This window comes from Oncorhynchus mykiss, chromosome 27 (genome assembly GCF_013265735.2).
Source record: "Oncorhynchus mykiss isolate Arlee chromosome 27, USDA_OmykA_1.1, whole genome shotgun sequence".
Taxonomy (NCBI): domain Eukaryota; kingdom Metazoa; phylum Chordata; class Actinopteri; order Salmoniformes; family Salmonidae; genus Oncorhynchus; species Oncorhynchus mykiss.
Window position 1 is genome coordinate 21,295,213 of NC_048591.1, and position 20,549 is coordinate 21,315,761.

Below are 20,549 nucleotides of genomic sequence, written 5' to 3' on the forward strand. Positions count from 1 at the left end.
TCAACCCCACATGACTATTTTCTATTATCTTTTACACTGCGGTGTAAAACATCGAGTGCACGTTGCTGACTCGCCATGACCGAGCGGCGCGCAGGGTTTGATTGTCATTAATAGCAACGAATGATAACCTCCCATTCGATGTTATTCTGCAGAAGGCGAAGTTCCGCTCCAGTTGAGCCTGTCATATGATCACTGGAAATAACAGCTAAAACCAAAACTCCACATTTCTATTACACATCTATTAATAATTACGAAATCAATTATAAGTTGACGGTGTAGTGAACTTGAGAACATACATGACACATTCAGCTTTAAGAGACATTAGAACATTTTATTGACAAACAGTTACATGCATGGTGATAAGAAAAAGCGTTAAAGAAACAACTCACTTCATTGAGCTATAATAAATGTTTCTTGAAATATTTAGACAGAAATAATTAACATCTTGCACTTCAAGGAAGATGTAATTGAATAACAAACTAAGGTGTTGGTATAGCTGTAATTTAAAATAATTAACATGGTAATAAAAATATTGGAAATACTTTGCTTAATTAAAAAGAGCTGTAGTGTTAAGATTACAAAACATTATGGAGACAAGCTGCAACAACATTACTTCCGCAGAGCCTATCAAAGCTGTAAGTGCCATCAAATATAAAACAAGGACATATTTTTGCTGCTTGGTTGTGATATATTGCACAGATATGCTGAGGAACTACAGTGTCAAACAGAAGTCTGCTGTGGCATACAGTGGGGCAAAAAAGTATTTAGTCAGCCACCAATTGTGCAAGTTCTCTCACTTAAAAAGATGAGAGGCCTGTCATTTTCATCATAGGTACACTTCAACTATGACAGGCAAAAGGAGAAAACAAATCCAGAAAATCACATTGTATGATTTTTAATGAATTTATTTGAAAATTATGGTGGAAAATAAGTATTTGGTCAATAACAAAAGTTTCTCAATACTTTGTTATATACCCTTTGTTGGCAATGACAGAGGTCAAACTTTTCTGTAAGTCTTCACAAGGTTTTCACACACTGTTGCTGGTATTTTGGCCCATTCCTTCCATGCAGATCTCCTCTAGAGCAGTGATGTTTTGGGGCTGTTGCTGGGCAACACAGACTTTCAACTCCCTCCAAAGATTTTCTATGGGGTTGAGATTTGGAGACTGGCTAAGCCACTCCAGGACCTTGAAATGCTTCTTACGAAGCCACTCCTTCGTTGCACGGGCGGTGTGTTTGGGATCATTGTCACGCTGAAAGACCCAGCCACGTTTCATCTTCAATGCCCTTGCTGATGGAAGGAGGTTTTCACTCAAAATCTCACGATACATGGCCCCATTCATTCTTTCCTTTACACGGATCAGTCGTCCTGGTCCCTTTGCAGAAAAACAACCCCAAAGCATGATGTTTCCACCCCCATGCTTCACGGTAGGTATGGTGTTCTTTGGATGCAACTCAGCATTCTTTGTCCTCCAAACACGACGAGTTGAGTTACCACCAAAAAGTTATATTTTGGTTTCATCTGACCATATGACATTCTCCCAATCTTCTTCTGGATCATCCAAATGCTCTCTAGCAAACTTCAGACGGGCCTGGACATGTACTGGCTTAAGCAGGGGGACGCGTCTGGCACTGCAGGATTTGAGTCCCTGGCGGCGTAGTGTATTACTGATGGTAGGCTTTGTTACTTTGGTCCCAGCTCTCTGCAGGTCATTCACTAGGTTCCCTGGAGTTTTTTTGCTCACCGTTCTTGTGATCATTTTGACCCCACGGGGTGAGATCTTGCGTGGAGCCCCAGATCGAGGGAGATTATCAGTGGTCTTGTATCTATTCCATTTCCTAATAATTGCTCACACAGTTGATTTCTTCAAACCAAGCTGCTTACCTATTGCAGATTCAGTCTTCCTTTCTTCTTCTTCTGGTGTCCTTTGACAGCTCTTTGGTCTTGGCCATAGTGGAGTTTGGAGTGTGACTGTTTGAGGTTGTGGACAGGTGTATTTAATACTGATAACAAGTTCAAACAGGTGCCATTAATACAGGTAACGAGGAGGACAGGGGAGCCTCAAAGAAGAAGTTACAGATCTGTGAGAGCCAGAAATCTTGCTTGTTTGTAGGTGACCAAATACTTATTTTCCACTATAATTTGCAAATAAATTCATTAAAATCCCACAATGTGATTTTCTGGATTTTTTTTTTCTTATTTTGTCTGTCATAGTTGAAGCGTACATATGATGAAAATTACAGGCCTCATCTTTTTAAGTGGGAGAACTTGCAATTGGTGGCTGACTAAATACTTTTTTGCCCCACTGTATATAGGACATATGAATGAAGTCAACTATACATAGTTCTATATTGTAACATAAAAATAGCTTTAGGAGGGCCTCCCGGGTGGCGCAGTGGTTAAGGGCGCTGTACTGCAGCGCCAGCTGTGCCATCAGAGTCCCTGGGTTCGCCAATTGGCCTAGCGTCGCCCGGGTTAGGGAGGGCTTGGTCGGTAGGGGTCCATAGAGCTCTGGTGAAAAGTAGGGCACAATATAAGGTTTAGGATGCCATATCTGAAGCAGCATAACTTTAGCGAGAAAGTTGAGAAGTACTTGTGAAACAACAAGCCAATTCCACCAGCAGATGTAGCTAGTTGGCAAAGTAGCAGGGACAACTTTCACTGGGGTCATGACCCCCCCCCCCCACATTCTGAAATTGCATTAACAAGCGGACGCCTCCGAGTGGTCGGGTAGATTGTTTATCAGACTGGATAATTACTTACACACACACACACACTTAGAAATGTCCTTGATTTTGAAAGAAAATTTAAACCAAAATTGCCCATTAAAATAAAACTGATCAGAAATACAGTGTAGACATTGTCAATGTTGTAAATGACTATTGTCGCTGGAAACAGCTGATTTTTAATGGAACATCTACATACGCATAGAGGACCATTATCAGCAACCATCACTCCTGTGTTTCAATGGCACATTGTGTTAGCTAATCCAAGTTGATCATTTTAACAGGCTAATTGATTATTACAAAACCCTTTTGCAATCATGTTAGCACAGCTGAAAACTGTTGTTCTGATTAAAGAAGCAATAAAACTGGCCTTCTTTAGACTAGTTGAGTATCTGGAGCATCAGTATTTGTAGGTTCGATTACAGGCTCAAAATGGCCAGGAACAAATAACTTTCTTCTGAAACTTGTCATTTAATTCTTGATCTGAGAAATGAAGGCTATTCCATGTGAGAAATTACCATGAAACTGAAGAGCTCATACAACGCTGTGTACTACTCCCTTCACAGAACAGCACAAACGGGCTCTAACCAGAAGAGAAAGAGTGGGAGGCCCCAGTGCACAACTGAGCAAGAGGACAAGTACATTCGAGTGTCTAGTTTGTGAAACAGATGCCTCACAAGTGGCAGCTTCATTAAACGGTAGCCGCAAAACACCAGTCTCAACGTCAACAGTGAAGAGGCGACTAGGGGATGCTGGCCTAAGCAGAGTTGCAAAGAAAAAGCCATCTCTCAGACTGGCCAATAAAACATTTTTTTTTTTTAAAGAACAGACACTGGACAGAGGAACTCTGCATAGAAGGCCAGAATCCCGGAGTCGCCTCGTCACTGTTGACGTTGAGACTGGTGTTTTGCGGCTACAGTATTAATGAAGCTGCCAGTTGAGGACTTGGGAGGCATTTGTTTGTCAAACCAGACACTCTAATGTACTTGTCCTCTTGCTCAGTTGTGCACTGGGGCCTCACTCTTTCTATTCTGTTTTTTTTTAAAAAGTACTTTTCTTTCAAAATCAAGGACATTTCTAAGTGACCCCAAACCCCAAACAACAGGATAATTTTGTGGGACAGTGTAGCCTACATTAATACAAAAAAATGGCAGCATATGCATTTAGATCTTCTTGAATTACTGTTTCGTGAGTACCTTCTACCTAGAGGCGCATTGTTGAGTTGGTCGCACGATCATTGTTTTCTACCATTTAGCTAACCATCCTAAAATGTCAAGAAATGACGTAGTGTTGTTGGTATAATAGTAACATACTATGCAATTATATTTGATTTGGTTATGTAGTATACTAATGATTCATTATGTGATCTTTCAAGACATTGATTCTTCTTTGATCTAACTTTACTAAACGAGCACCATTGTGAGAAGTGGCAGAGCAACGCACCAAGTGTGAATGTGAGTTCAAGAAAAAGACAGCAGCAGTACCACCACGGCCTCTGAACGACTACCACTCTAGAGTCCACACCCTACACTCCTGTACTTTCCAAAATGGCACCCAATCCCCTTTATTGTGCACTACTTTTGACCAGGGCCCATAGTGCACAATTTAGGGAATAGGGTGCCATGTGGGATGCACACTCTCGCACAGCCCTTAAGGTCACACTAGTCCCAGGCTTTTAATAGACACCAGGGGTGACGCAGCAACTACCTATAGAATACCACACAAGAATTGGCAGACAATGGAAAGTAATATTGGTTGGGTGGAGACAGGTGTGGATTTCAGGCTGGTCAACATGTAGCGGATGGATGGAGACTTGAGGGCAAGTGAATGTATTATATAGTAAAGCATAACTGTTGCACATCAATAACTGGTAAGTAAGCCTTGTCCGAGTCAGAATGGCCCATAGGGCAGGCACCCAGCTTCTGTAGCTTGATGTACAAGTACACCCCTGAACAGGATGCTAGCAGGTAGAGACAATACATACCAGTAGTGACCATTCGGGACTTGTCTTCCTCATCAGCAACTTCCTCCTCCTCCACGTTCCTTCCTGGGAAAAAGAATTCCATCATCCTTTTGAAGAACGGGTACATGAGCTGGATGGTGAGAGGAACCACATTCACCTGGTGACACAAACACATTACAACAGAGAAACACGTTTAACTGTATGCTGCCAATGCTTTCATAATTAAATGTTATGATCGTGTTACGACATCTTCAATGTTATGACCACATACATACCTTATGACATCTCTAATGTTATGATCACATGCTTCCTCCTCACCTCAAAGTGCTCCTTGACTGAGATGCCTCCCACTGGGGAGCGGACCTTACTGAAGATGCGCAGGGCAAACTGACGGCCAGAATGACACGGGATCTGAGGACGCAACACCACCTAGGAGACAGGTTTCATGAAGTTAAGTCACAGAGGTTGCATCCCAAATGGCACCGAAAGTAGTGCACTATATAGGGAATATGGTGTCATTCGGCACGTAAACAAAATAATCACTTGAATAATGCCATGCTCCTAACCTCGGACTCATGAAGCAACCCCAAAATATGTTTCCTGTAATGTAGGAAACCAAATCAAATTCAGAATATTTTGTAAAGATAATACAATGAATCTGAACATGTGTCCATACAGCATGAATTGTGAGGAGGATAAATGAATCAATTCACAGCTATATGGATTTTACCTCCTAAATATCCCGTATGAGCGGGAAAGAAAATCTGCAAAACAAACATGACTCATACAGCGATGCAAGGCATGGTACCATACAGCACTCAGATGACGGTGCAAATGCAACGAGGGGCACCACAATAAGACGAAGAACTGTGGATCTGGGCATTCTGGTGACCCAGTCCCATGATGGACATGCAATGCTGAATAACAAAGCCTGAGTCCCAAATGGCACCATATTCCATTAATAGAGCACTACTATTAGCCAGGACCCAGGTCAAAAGTAGTGCACTATATAGGGAATAGGGTGCCATTTGGGAGACAACCATAATATTCTGAGTGGGATTTCCTTGATGCTGACTGGATGATGACATCATACTGTTCAACAACAGTGACATGAACTCCCAGTTTCTGTACCAGCACCATACATAACTTTACCCTGTGCAGCACGTGAGGTTAACAAGTAGAGTTAACAACACAAGCAAACACTGCATTAGAGTTATTTGTGAGCACTACATGTTGGGTGCAGCATGGCCTGGAATCATTGGATCAGTAACAGCAGGAGATTAAAACTTCTGACAAAATATTGAAAAAACAAAAAGGCTTGCCCTATCAGAGGACATATTTGTAAGCTTCACAGGTTCATAGCTCATGTTGTAAAAATGTATCCAAAACGATACACGGATTGAGCTGCAGACTGCCCTTACCAAAGAAAAGGTCAGATTAGCACTATTTCCTGACCTTGTATGCAGCGTTGGGGAGCAGGTTGTTCATGGTGAACCAGCCCAGTTCCAGGAGATGTTCTGCTGTGTCGTCTGACTTGTTCAGTTGTGGGAGGAGACAGTTTAACAGATGTTTAGCGTCAACATCAGGGCCCGCATTCATAAAGCGTCTCAGAGTAGGAGTACTAATCTAGGATCAGGTACCCCCTTGTCTATATCATCTCATTCATTACTATCTAGAGGGCAAAACTGATCCTAATTTCAGCACTACTAATCTGAGACTTTTGGTGAATATGGGCCCAGCTCTCTTGCCGAAGCACAGCATGAAAAGAGTTAGGGTCATCTCCTTGTAAGGACAGAGCAGTGTCCTCCCTGCCCCATGCCCACACACCTTGCTGTACATGAACCTCTGCAGCTCCAGCTCAGCAATGCCCAGCTGTCCATCCTCCTCAGTGAGACACCAGCGGGCCTGGGCAAAGCAGATCTCTGTCCTGCGAACCACACTCACGTCCCCCGGGGGTTTACGCAGCTCCAGCTTATTGGCCCTCTGCAGCAGGAAGTCTTTAAAACATCTAGGAGCAGAGCGAGACATACAGAGAAGAACACAGGAGACGTGAGTGTGGTTGGCAGAACTTCCCATTGTTGGCTGAGTAGTTTCCTAGTCCTTGAAATGATGGTGTGTGTGTGTGGCGGTGTTGTGCTGACCTGATGAGGATGTTGAGCACCTCACTCTTCATCTGCATGTCAGTCTTCTCCCAGGTTGAGCTGGTTCTGCAGCCTCACGTTGATCTCTGACTGCTCATCCCCTCTCAGCTCCACAGGCTGGGCCTGAGGGAGGTCATACACACACCACACAGGTCAAATACACACTCACCAAGTAGATATTTCAGTGTTTAGGGATTCATAACTCAGGGATGTGTTTATTCCCACTCTAGATTATAATTGAATAAAGTAAACTAGATCGAATACAACTGTATCGTCTCTCCCATCGGAATTACCTTCAACTTTCACCTCACAAGTAGTGTTGAAATCAGCCATTGCCTCCACACACAGGGCCTATGAGAAGAGTGTGTATGTCAGTCTGTCCAATGGCTCACCCTGATATTGGATTAGATCTGTTTCTCCAGGAGTCTGATCTGGGACATGTGCTGCCTGACAGCCTCCTGCAGGTATAGAATGCTGCTGCGCTGCTCCTCTGGGTTACTGGAGATCTCCAGCTGGAAACGCACTTGCTGCTTCTTCTCACTGTGCTCCTGAGGACAGAGCCCACACACAACATGGTTAGAGGATAGGACAGGAGGCATCCCAAATGGCACCTTTTTAAAGCCCTCGTCAAAAGTCATGCACTACATAGAGAATATCATGCCATTTGGGACGCAAAGGGACTTGTAGAGTTAAGAGATTCAGCTATCATACAGTAAGGGGTGAATCCAAAGTTCCACTCAAGTAAAAATTTAACTTAGTCTCCCATTGACCTCAATGCATGACTAAGTGAAAATTTGACTTAAGTGGGAGTTAGGAACCACCCCTTACACAGTTGCAAATGCTATAGGACAAAACACTGCCTAGTCAGATGCTGACATCTCGTTACCTTGCGTTTGGGCTCAACGTGCAGCAATAGGTTGTTGACGATGTCCAGGATCATAGCATACTGCACAGGGTTGGTGGAGATCTCCAGGTCATGGTGAATGAGGGTGAAGGTGTCCACAGCCCCTGATGGTATGTTTCCTCCCACTCTACTAAGTCAAAGGGCTCAAGCCTTTACACTCAATAACACAGCAAAAAACGGTCAGCATGTTCCAACACTGTATTTGAGGATGTAGGTTGCCTCAGAATGAAATAGAACACAGCAAGTCTTCCTTCTCGTTGCGCCGTAGCTCTGGGGGTTTGATCTGCGTGGCCAGCTCAGGGTCGATGTCGTGGCTGTAGCCGATGTAGTACATGCGACAGCTGCAACGAGAGATGATACGCTGGACCTGCTGGGTGTCATTCACCTGGGCCGGCTGGTTCCAGTCTGGATACACAGAACAGAGAGGAAGTGTTACATTTACCTTGACACAAGTTAAAAAGGCAATTCCACCACTTTTTAACCTTATCATCATCATCATGTGGAACTTTTAAACTACATAACATAAAATGTGCAGTTTACAAATATGTCGATACTTATGGTGCTGGAGATGGTGAATATAAATGTAACATTTTTGGGAATTCCCCCTTTAAGGAAAGATTCAGATCAAGTTGAGATGTTCAGCTTTGCAGGGCCATGGTTTAAACAGAGTGCATTCTATGAGGTAGAGTGGATGTGTGAGGAGCAGAAGTACCTGTGGTGGTGCTGACCATGCCTCCAACAGCCTGACCACTCTCCATCAGCTCCAGCACGGAGTCCAGGTGACGCTTCCTGTGCTCCTCAATGTTTTTCAGACGCATCACACACAACCAAGGAAAAGACACATGGTCAAAGCTATGACAGCACCCTGAATCTGAAAGACTAACTGCACAAATACGCTCTCTGTATTGGACCTAATACAGAAATACTCTGTCATGTAACTTGGACTTGAGCCTGAATGTAAGCCATCATGAGCCATATGCAACACATATGCTCAATGCTACATTCAATGCTACAGATGATAATTTACGGTAGTTCCTGTTAAAGTGGCATTATAACTTTTTGGGCAACCTGACCAAATGTATATAGAAATGTGAGTCAGATCTGTCACTCATTGAACAGTTAGATCTGTTCTACGTGCGCTATGCTTCCCCTTTGCTTCCCCTTTCTTAAGTTCTGTTTTTGCGTTTTACTTTTTTTTTTTTTAATTTAATATTTTTTTTACAGCTGAAAATTTTTGGTTATGGAAAATATATTTCACAGTGGTTTAGATGTTACAATGATTCTCAACACTATACTTGCTTTGTCGCAAACTGAAACTAGGCAAACTATTAGAACTTTAGAAACCAGGAAATGGCGGAGCGATTTCTGCATAGTGCATCTTTCAGAGCCTGTTAATAAATGGTTTCACTGGCCCACCTCAAGCCACAGCTGCCAGTCCTCCTGCTCTGAGGGGTTGGGTTCCATGGTGGCAAAGTACTGCATGCTGTCCAGCAGACAGGTCCAGGTGGTCTTCTGCTTGAGGGTGTCGCTGTACCAGACCGGGTGGTGCTCACACTGCAGCACCTGGGCCTTGGCAGCAGACACCAGCCGTCAGCCAGCTGTCTCTGTGCCACACAACATTATCTACAGACAGACAGCAGAGCAGGATTATAACCCTGGAGACTGGAGTGTCACATGCTAAATAAAATGCTAGATTGGCAGAACATTTTATATTAGAATGTTGCTAAAAAATAGAACAAGTTCTGTTTTCAGTATCGCTAAGGATCCGAAATGACTGAGACGCAGAACATTCTTTCCATATTTGTCTTTGTCCAATAAGGTCCTGTTAGCAAACAGAATTGTTAACTTCTGGGGCATTACAAGTGTGATTGGCCCACTGCTCTTTACAATCTTAATCTGATTTGCCATGAACCTAAAGTCCCAGACTAGTTGTACCTGACAGTTGACCAGCTCAAATGAACCAGTTGCGGATGTAGACGTCGTCTGTCTGGCAGGCAGCGATGCCACACAGCTGATCACTCACACCAGAGTCCTCCTCTGAGAACACCACAAACTTATTAGTCTCTGCAATTAGCTTCTGCAGCATGGATGTCCCTGCAGAGAGAGGAGGAAGGAAGAGTTGAAGAAACAGAGGTAGTAACTTATCACATTGAAAGACCATTCATATGGCCTGGCTGGTCTAACAGTAATGCTGCAGCATCTGGCATACATATCTAGTGTTGACATATGTACCAAAGGCCGGTTTCGAACCTCTCTCTTTATTTGTCCACTGTCATCCTCTCACCATCTGTTCAATAAAATCTGAAAATCCCTTAAAAGAAAATCACATGACAGACCATTCATTCACAAGGAATTAGGCTGAACTTCTGTTACTCCAGGGGAAACATCCTACCTTCGTACGGGCTCTTCTCAGGGCGGCTGGTGCTGGGCATGGTTGGGGTGGAGGGGGCTGTGCTGTGGCCGCCAGAGTAGTTGGACAAAGAGCGCTTGAGCTTCTTGGCAGCTTGCAGTGTAGCAGTCTATCCTCAGGCCCTTCAGAGCCTCTATGGAGAGGTTCCTCTTGAGAACAGCTGCCTTCTTGTAGCCGTCGTACAGACCGACTGCTATGTTCCTGTTAGTGGTGGTCCAGGCGGCTCGCAGGTCAACCAGGTACAGCTTGTGGGTGTACGGGGCATTCACCTCATCTTTTGGGTTCACCTCCTGCCACAATGAGAAACACCATTTATACACTTCACATTTTTACAAGAGATCTAGCTATGCCTTTTGATTGTAGAACTACAAATGAAGGGTTGAGACACAGAATAAATATAATTCATTTAAAACTACTGTGTTTGTGTCCCAACTGGCACCCCAATGTCCCTGGTCAAAAGTAGTGAACGACATAGGGAATAGGGTGCAAATGGAGACGCAGTCTGTGCCATCAACTTTGGGGTGTCTACCATCCCCTCCCCGTTGTCTTTCCTCCTCCATGCGGTTGCTCTGGCGCTGGTAACTGAAGGAGGACAGGCCGAGCAAGTGGGTCTTCTTCACCTGGGCGTTGATCTGGTGGTCGGCCGTCTAGTCCCAGGCGGAGGCCATGAGGTGCACCGTCATCAGGGACAGCTCTGAAACCATCTGGGTCACGTTCCACTCTGAGATCAGCCTCATCAACGTGCCCGCTGAGAGGACAGACAAACGACGTGCACAGACACACTCACGAGTTAGACCAACAGGTAGGCTGTTCAACAACTCAGTCTCAAATAATACCCAATTCCAAATATAGTGCACTACTTTAGTAGGGCACTAATGTATATGGGAAGATGTAATAAAACATTGGGCCTAAAAACATTACGTGAGTGTATAAATTACTATGCCTGTGTTGTGCCAGCTCTTTTTACCCTGTGGGATGAGTCTCTGAGCCCCTCTGGTGAAGACGTGGCCTTTGCTGCACTCCACCTGGATGCCCCTCTACTGAGCGAAGAAGGCCCAGTAATGCACCTGGGGAGGTCATTGGGGTCATTGTCTTAGGGTCATTGTCCCGAGTGCTCTGGAGCAGGTCTTCAAGGATCTCGCTGTACTTTGGACCCTTTAAACTTTCCCTCAATCCTAACTAGTCTCAGTCCGTTGCTGAAAAAACATCCCCACAGCATGATGCTGCCACCACCATGCTTCACCGTAGGGATGGTGCCAGGTTTCCTCCTTGGCATTCAGGCCAAAGAGTTCAATCTTGGTTTCATTAGACCAGATAATCTTGTTTCTCTTGGTCAGAGTCCTTTAGGTGCCTTTTGGTGGGCGGTCATGTGCCTTTTACTGAGGAGTGGCTTCCATCTGCCCACTCTACCACTCAGGCCTGATTGGTGGAGTGTTGCAGAGATGGTTGTCCATCTGGAAGGTTCTCTCATCTCATGAGGAACTCTGGAGCTCTGTCAGAGTGACCATTGGGTTTTTGGTCACCGCCCTGACCAAGGCCCTTCGCTCAGTTTGGCCGGGCGGCCAGCTCTAGTAAGAGTCTTGGGGGTTCCAAACTTCTTCCATTTAAGAATGAAGGCCACTGTGTTCTTGGGGAACTTCAGTGCTGCAGAAATGTTTTGTTACCCTTCCCCAAATCGGTGCCTCAACACAATCCTGTCTCGGAGCACTACGGACAATTCCTTCGACCTCATGGTTTGTTTTTTTGCTCTGACATGCACTGTCAACTGTGGGACCTTATATAGGACAGGCGTGTGGCTTTCCAAACCACATTCAATCAGGTGGACTCCAATCAAAGTGAGGGGGTCTGAATACTTTCCAAATGCACCGTATGTGATCGTCCAGTGTGTGTCTATTGCCAACTGTTGAAAATACAAGTGTTGATCTCAAAAAACGAGGATCGCGTTTCATTGAAACACTTGACTCACATTTGAAATCGCAGTAGAACTTGAGTGGTGGCATGTTCCTGTGGATGGTTACATCTCCCCATGGCTGGCCTAGTGGCAGCATCTGCCTGTGGCGAGCCCGTCCTGCTCGGTCCCGATCAGACGGCCTGACAGCTCCCAGTCCCGGATCTCAAACAGGTAACGAGGATAGTCCCGGATTCTCACTGGCGCAGGGGGAAAAATAATTTAGTATAAAGATAATATTATCAATATTAATATAAATAATTAAGGTATGGAGCAATGGTCAAATGTAGTGCACTATAAAAAGGTAATTGGGTTCCATTTGGGACACAATCCCATCACTCACCCAAGAAGGCAGTGAGGTTGAACTTGATTGCCCGGCACCACGAGGGGGAGCCCGTCTCTGGGGAAGGGGCTGACTCCATCGATGTCCCTCAGCTGCTCGCGGACGCGCTCCGGCCCGTGGAGGGACTGGTCGGCCAGGGCCACCAGCTCCAGGTCAGAAGAGACTTCCTCATGGGCGTGTTGGAGTAGAGGCGACGGGAGCGCTGGATGTAGATCTCTATGCGCAGGCAGCAGTTCTCTGCGCTGCTTCGGTAGGTCAGCCACTTTCTTGTCCAGCAGCTGGAGCCTCTTGGAGCTCTGCTTGCTCTCGTCCTTCATCAGTTCGTAGTTGTCCCTAAGCTTGATCTCAAACACATCATCCAGGAAGACGAAGGAGAACTGTCTGATCTTGAAGACCAGATCTGGGGGCAGACGCTGGAGGCCTGGGGTCTGGCTGGGGTTGATGTGCAGGGACTTGAGCAACTTTTGAATGCTGATAAACTTGTCAAAGGAGTTGGAGAAGTTGTACTGGAAGGGGAACTCCACAGCCAGGCAGAGGCAGGTGAACACCCAGACACGGTTGTGTCAGGTGGAGAGGAAGGGAAAGAGGTGGCGTTGGTCCATGGCCTGATTAGGGTGCGTCTGGACCTCCAAGCCCTTGAAGGAGAATATGTTGTTGCCGTCGAAGTTGAGAAACATGTGGGGCGAGCGGACATTCATGGAGCCGGAGTGAGTGGAGGGGGACAGGGCGTCTGTGTGCTGCAGAAGGTAGTTGTGCTCCGTTACCTAGGCTGTGAAGCGGGTTCTGCCCATGCAAACTTATCTGAATAACACTGTCAATCAAGAAGAAGGAATAGGACTGATAAGCCTGATGGACTGATGGTAGGATGAGTAACTGTAAGCTACCTCCACGTTCCCGGTGGTGATGTGGTAGCAGACGGCCAGGATGGAGAGGCTGAGGATAGGGTTGGGGGTTTGGGCTGAGGGACAGGAGGGCTCAATGGTCTCTGTGAGAGCCTTCACCACAGACACACACACACCCTGGACAGACACCGTGGAGCTTTCTGCCGAGTCTTGGGCCTTCACAGTGTCCACCCACAAAGACACAGCTCCTAGTACAACACAGGAGTCAATTACCATACTCAATGTCGGCCTAGTCAGAGATGGATATTAAAAGGTCCATCCAAAATGCACCTTATTTCTTATATCCCTCAAACTCAACTCTGGACTGGAAGCCAGTGCCACTGCATTTTTTCCATTGTTCCCCTCTAAATCAGAGAGTGATTTAGAACTTGGACACCAGGTGCAGAAAACCTGCAGGCTCCGGACCTCGTACGGTAAGAGTTGAGTACCCCTGCCCTATATAGTGCACTAATTTTGACCAGGGGCCATAGGGTTGTGGTCAAAAGTAGTGAACTATATAGGGGATAGGGTGCCATTTTGGATGCAAACCCTAAACAGCACTTCCCATTTAACTTACCTGCTACATTGGAGAGTGTGAACAAGTTGACATCCTCCAGGTTACACTCAATCTTAAAATAAAAGGCGCCATGACTGGGGGAGGTTGTCCCATCAACAAGGACAGGTACAGGCACCACATCTGACTGCTCTGAGGCCTCCAGCAGCTGTCTAGGTTACAGAGGGACAGTAGGCGGGTCAGCCACAGGGCACAGGTCTCTGACACATCCAGCTGTAGTCCCCTCACACTGGACTCCACACTCACACTCTCAGAATGGCTACTGGACTCACTCTGGGGCTTGTTGAAGCTCCCCTGGGGTGACAGAGACAACAAAGATAATAACAATGGCTGGTGTAGTATTGGTCAAATACTAAATCAGGGCTGTGATCATCAGGTCAATAGAGGAAAAGAAGGGTGTTTTTAGAGCAGGGGTGTCAAACTCATTCTAAGGAGAGCCTAGTGTCTGGGGGTTTTAGGTTTTTCCTTTCGATGAAGACCTAGACAACCAGGTGAGGAGAGTTCCTTACTATTAGTGACCTTATGTCATCAATCAAGTATAAGGGAGAAGTGAAAACCCACAGACACCCGGCACTCTGTGGAATGAGTTTGACCCGTGGTTTAGAGGTCAACTTCAACGATTTATGAATAGATGGTCATTTCAGATAAGTAGGAATTCCTGTAGCCTGATTTTGGTGTTCTTCATCACATCATTGGAACCCAGCTGAAACCTTGGGGAGTAGTAGTGGGTGAGTAACCCTAAATAGTTATTGCCTACCTTGTATGCCTGCAGTGTAAGGGAGTTGAGGATGAGGGCTTCCCCCCCACACGTGTTTGCCAGGGACATAGAGAGGTGGCGGTGAACATTCTGGAAATTGAGGCTCTCTGCATTTGTGCTGATGTCCAGGAAGTGCTGCATCTCTATATTATACATGACATATTCAGATCTACTGAAGATCACAAGTCACATTACTACACTTTGGTATGCAACTCTAACTCTACTCACTATGTGTAGGTGTGTGATGATTCTGTGATGTAAAAGGATATTGCATTTGATTACCATATATAGAGGAATGTAATCTATCAGGGCTGGGTATGTTTGGAAAGGGTTGATTCAACAGCTCCAGCACCATGGCTTCCTGAAACCACTGCAATGTTGAAAGCAGAATGAACTGAAGAAAAACACCCACTGCTGTTCATTAGCATTCCTGTCATTCCTCTCCAGGCAAGACTAAACTTTGTGTTCCCACAACATATTCTTGACCTTTAATGCAACGGGAGTATATTTTGACCATGCCTTGTGCGAGTGTGTGTTGTGCTGTACCTGTGCTGACTGAGATGAAGCCCAGGGCGAAGGGAGCCCAGACACATTGACATTGGACACTGAGGAGCTGATCATCACTGGGGTGTCCAGGTGGGGGAAGTTCCTGTAGGACGGGAGGGTATGCAAATACTCCACTGGACTACACACCACAATATACCCCCAGACACAACAGAAACATGAGGAAGCAGACAGGAGAGAATTAGAGTGTTAATCAATATCAAAAAGAAACTAAATGTTATAGGGCCAAGTTAGTAATGTATGTTTTTGGATATTGTCTTTACATCCGTTTCAAGCAATCAACTGGTGTGCTTGACATTCTCCAGTCTGGTTTGTCAGTTGAAAATGCTCATACCTCTTTCTATGAGCTGTTTTCCTATGAATAAGCTGTTCCCATGGAAACAGGTCTAGCCAATGGGAGAACTCCTGGTGACGGTAGTGGATGATGCAGGTGTTGACCTTGACTGGCCCTGAAATGTCCACTGATGTCACCTGGGGACATGAGTGGGAGACAAGCAGGAGACTTCAGAACAAACGTATTTCTTACGAGAGATCAAATGTCAAACATATTTGCAAAAAGCTATGTTGATGCAATGCAACTATGAAAACTAGTAACCATATCAATCAAATCCACACCACTCACTTGCAAGACAGTCCTGAGGGTGTTAAGGCAAAGGATTCTCTGTCTGCCCATCTGATGATACACAAACAAGGAATGGATATTTTCCCCACCCTCCCAGACCCTCTCATCCCCTCCTCTATGGCTACATCCAAAATGGCAACCTATTCCCTATATAGTGCACTATGTAGGGAATAGATTGCCATTTGTGACACACTTCTTTCTGGTGCCAAGCTCTCCACTCACCCTCCAGAAGTAGCTCCAGGCTGCTCTGAGGGAAGCTCATCTCAGGGGTGAAGCTCCTGAGCGACAGCTGCTCGTCCTCACATCCGATGATTCAGATAGTCAAAGGATGAAGAAAATGGAATAACAGAAACACAAACCAACACATAAAATATAATTCATACTAACTCCATGTCCTATGACTCACCTTTTCTGGCTGTGCATGGACAGGGTTATACTAGTATTCTCAAACTCCACGCTGACCTTCTGGGGCACCAGCTGATGAAACTGCTCCACTGCTTCAGTCTGGAAAAACTTGTCCTTTCCACATTCTAAAAGAAAATGACAGACAGAAGTGGTTGTGAATAATGCATCTCCGAATGGTTCTCAAAATTACCTCACAGCAACCATACAATAACACCATGTCTGCATGTCAAATTGCACATTTCTCCCTAAAGTAGTGCACTATATAGGGAATAATGTGCCCTTTCTCACCATCTGCAGAGAGAGTGCTCTCCAGAGGAGGAGGTGGAAGCAGTAGCTGGCTGAGGAACAAGCCTTTGTGCAGCTCAGCCAGCAGTGTTCTCACACACAGGGCCGTTCGGCCTGGACCCAGCTCTGGTAGGCTGACATCCCCAGACAGCACCAGGCTCAGGGACGTCTCTGGCAGACATGTATCCTGCTGAGCAGTGAGTTGAGACAATGCAGTGAAATACATTCTGTTAAGTAACACTTATTTAAAGAGAGACACTCAAAAGACTGCTATGTTTACATGGGAAAAAACTCCACTCTGATTTTAAGCACTTTACTGCTTAGCTGCCCCACAGAAAAAGTCCCAGGCCAACCTGTAATGAAAGTTTGAGAAATTGATATGAAAAATCATGAACATTTAAACAGACAGGCTAAGATAAGACCGATCTGTTTAGATGACTTTAGAGTGTGTGGAGGTTTAATACCTTTTGCCCTGATGGTTGAGCAGTAGGTCAATACTTGAGGTGGTCATGTACCATAGAGACTCTGACAGGGCTAGGTTAAACACCATCACGTTGATGGAGTCAATATGGAAAGACAGCAACTGAGAGAAGAGACAGACAGCAGCAGAGTGAACTGAGAACACTTATTTCATGAACTATTTTGTGAGTAGCAATCTTATATAAACAGTTCTGTGTTGGTCCCTACCTGGGAGATAAACCGCAGGGTTGCGGGGCTAAGAGGAACCTTCCGACTCTCCTCCATCACAGCTCTTAGGCGCCCAAGGTCTCAGAGGCTGTTGCAGGTCCACTCTCACTCTGGTCTCGCCCACACACAACTCCAGGCACCTCCTGAGGAACAAACACACAGTTCACAACCTTGTACTGTTGAATGATTCACGGGCCCTTTCCCTTAAAAGGGCAAGAAGGCTGAGAGATATGCAATTATGATGTGAGGTCATAAGATTGTTTTGAAGACATGTTTATACACTCACGGGCAGGTTCTGGTTTAAAAGTTTGCTTGAAATCCATATCCTGTCTATTTCCTGAAATAAACACGGAGAAATGCACCTGTTCCTTCCTAACCATCGTTTGCAGCTGCTGTTGCTAACTCAACGGCTAGGAGGTATGACTTCTGTCGTGAATAGTGGACGATCCACACTCACCGGAGTGAAAAGCGGTTGATGGCCTCGTCCACTGATCGTCGCCGCTGTGGAAGTGGGTGAGTGCTATGGTCCCATGGTTTCTCTCGACTCACCCGGCTCCAGGATAGATTTTGACTCTTCAAACATACCCAAGTCGCGATATGCGATTCCTGACTCTACTTCTGGTACCCAAGCTGTTTTAATTAGTTCCCTGCATCCAGTGCAGGCGGGAGGGATTGTTAATTGCGCTACCGAACTGCCCCTAATCAAAACGAAACAAAACGGCCTAAACCCAGCCATCAGAAAACACAGAAAATGTAACTTTTTTCAATGTGTCAATCACTCTCGAGTCATCTGGGACCCACGAGCTATGCCCAAGGGACCACTAGGGGGGCACTTGAACATTCGTAGTGTCATTCCAAAAAGTGACCAAATTCAACATCCACTCACAGACTCCAACCTTGACTTCCTCTGCCTCTCAGAGACATGGCTCCATAAAACCTCTCCATATGCTGCTTTGATTGTGATTGGCTACAATGTCTTCAGGAGAGACAGGATTGAAGGAAGAGGAGGGGTGTGATGATTTACATTAAAGAACATATCCGAAGTAAACAAATTGAGTGGTCATGTGATAATAAACTAGAATGTATTGGCCTGAAAGTTACACTGTCTCCCCAAATGTATTTTACCCTTATTGGAATGTATAGGCCACCTTCCACCAAAAGTGTGTTTTTTGATCAGTTTAATAACATGCTTAGGGAATGTGACTTTGGGAAAGAGGTAATCTTAATGGGAGATTTTAACATTAATTATGAAGACAAGTTTTGTAGGAAAACCCTCAAACGGATCACTAATACCTTTGACCTTACACAGCTAGTTAAAGGGCCAACCAGGGTGACTTGTTTCTCTAAAACACAGATTGATTTGGTGTTCAGTAATAAACCAGAGAGAGTGACTAAATCATTCAATATGGTTACTGGACTATCTGATCATAATCTGACACTAATAGCCAGAAAGCTGTCTAAAAGCAGGTTTAACCTCTCTACTGTTAGAAAGCCGGATCAACTAAGAATACCTAAGAGTGAATTAAGCTATTTTGAAACAGCAAATTAAGGGAATTAACTGGAATGATCACTTGTCCTATACAGATGTGGAAGCTGATAGTCACGTTTTTCTATCCACAATCCAGACTACAATAAATGGTTTCCTTAAGAAAATCAAATCCGAACCTGGCCAAAAGAGCACTCTTCCTTGGCTGAATGGAGAAATCTGGAAATTGATGAAAGAACGAGATTATGCTCTAAAAATAGCCCTGATATCCAAATTAGAGCATGACAGACGTAGGTTTACCATGTTGATAAATAAGGTGATGAAAGAAATCAGACAGGCCAAGGCAAACTTTTTTATTAACATAATTGGTGAAGCAAAGGGAAATTCTAAACTGATCTGGGAGAATCTAAAAAAGTTAACAGGGAAAGACCATAGTAACACTGCAAAAAGACTAGAAATCATGGTGAATAACAATCTAACACAGGATGCAGTCGAAATAGCAATAGCCTTCAATTCCTACTTTATTGACCCTGTCAGGGTGCTGACACAGAACCCCTCCACTGGTTTCTTGGGCTCAGTGCTAGTAAATTATGCTCAACCTGTCTTCATCATAAGGGAGGTTTCTGAGTCAAAGGTGAACAAGTTGATTAGCTCACTAAAGAACTCTAAAGCCAAAGATGTGTTTGGGCCCGACTCTACCTTTCTTAAAAACTACAAAGAGTCACTCATTGGCCCCATTACTAAGGTCACCAACACATCTATTGGTCTCGGGGTGTTTCCAAGGGTATGGAAGTCAGCCATAATAACTGCCATCTTTAAATCAGGCGACCCTGCTGACGTGAGTAACTACAGGCACATTAGTATACTACCTGTGGTGTCAAAGGTTGTTGAAAAGTGTGTAGCAGAACAACTGATTGCCCACCTCAACAACAGCCCCTTCACATTACACTCCATGCAGTTTGGCTTCAGAGCGAAACACTCCACAGAAACAGCCAACTGCTTTCTTCTGGAAAATGTGAAGTCCAAGATGGACAAAGGGGGCGTTGTTGGGGCTGTGTTTCTGGACCTAAGGAAGGCTTTTGATACTGTTAACCATGAGATTCTCATCACAAAATTGTCCAAGTTCAACTTTTCCCTTGATGCCTTGAGATGGATGAAATCATACCATGAAGACAGAACTCAGTGTGTCAGAGTGAGCAATGAGCTGTCGCCCACTCTTAGCTATGATGTGGGCGTGCCCCAAGGGTCAATACTGGGGCTCCTCCTGTTCAGCCTGTACATTAATGATCTGCCTTCTGTCTGTACTGGGTCTGAAGTTCAAATGTATGCAGATGATACAGTGATATATGTGCATGAAAGAGCAAACAACAAGCTGCACAAGAACTCACTACTGTAATGGTCCAGGTTACAAAGTGGCTCAGTGACTCATGTTTGCATCTCAATGTGAAAAAAACCTGTTTGCATGTTCTTCACAAAGAGGGCAACAGATGCTACTGAGCCATATGTCTATGTGTCAGAGGTGAAGCTCCAGGTGGTATCTGATTTTAAGTACCTTGGCATCATACTTGATTCCAACCTCTCTTAAAAAGCATGTGAAAAAGGTAATTCAAATAACCAAATTCAACCTAGTTAATTTCCGATTTATATGAAATTGTTTGACTACAGAGGTAGCAAAACTGTACTTCAAATTTATGATACTCCCCCACTTAACATACTGCTTGACTAGTTGGGCCCAAGCTTGCTGTACGACAGTAAGACCTATTCAGTCTGTCTATAAACAGGCTCTCAAAGTGCTTGATAGGAAGCCCAATAGCCATCATCACTGTTACATCCTCAGAAAGCTCCTGAGTTG

The 20,549-nt window shown here is 44.9% G+C and overlaps 1 long non-coding RNA gene and 1 pseudogene across 1 annotated transcript; both read right to left on the reverse strand.

Moving 5' to 3' along the window:
* Window positions 1-305: 305 nt before the first annotated feature.
* Window positions 306-16,225, reverse strand: LOC110507126 (annotated as a pseudogene).
* A 1-nt stretch (window position 16,226) lies between these two features.
* On the reverse strand, window positions 16,227-18,562 carry LOC110507767. Its single transcript, XR_005040012.1, has 4 exons — window positions 17,669-18,562; window positions 17,212-17,354; window positions 16,528-17,107; window positions 16,227-16,364 (listed from the first exon to the last, which is right to left on the reverse strand). It is a non-coding gene; the product is annotated as an uncharacterized LOC110507767 (long non-coding RNA).
* Window positions 18,563-20,549: the final 1,987 nt, after the last annotated feature.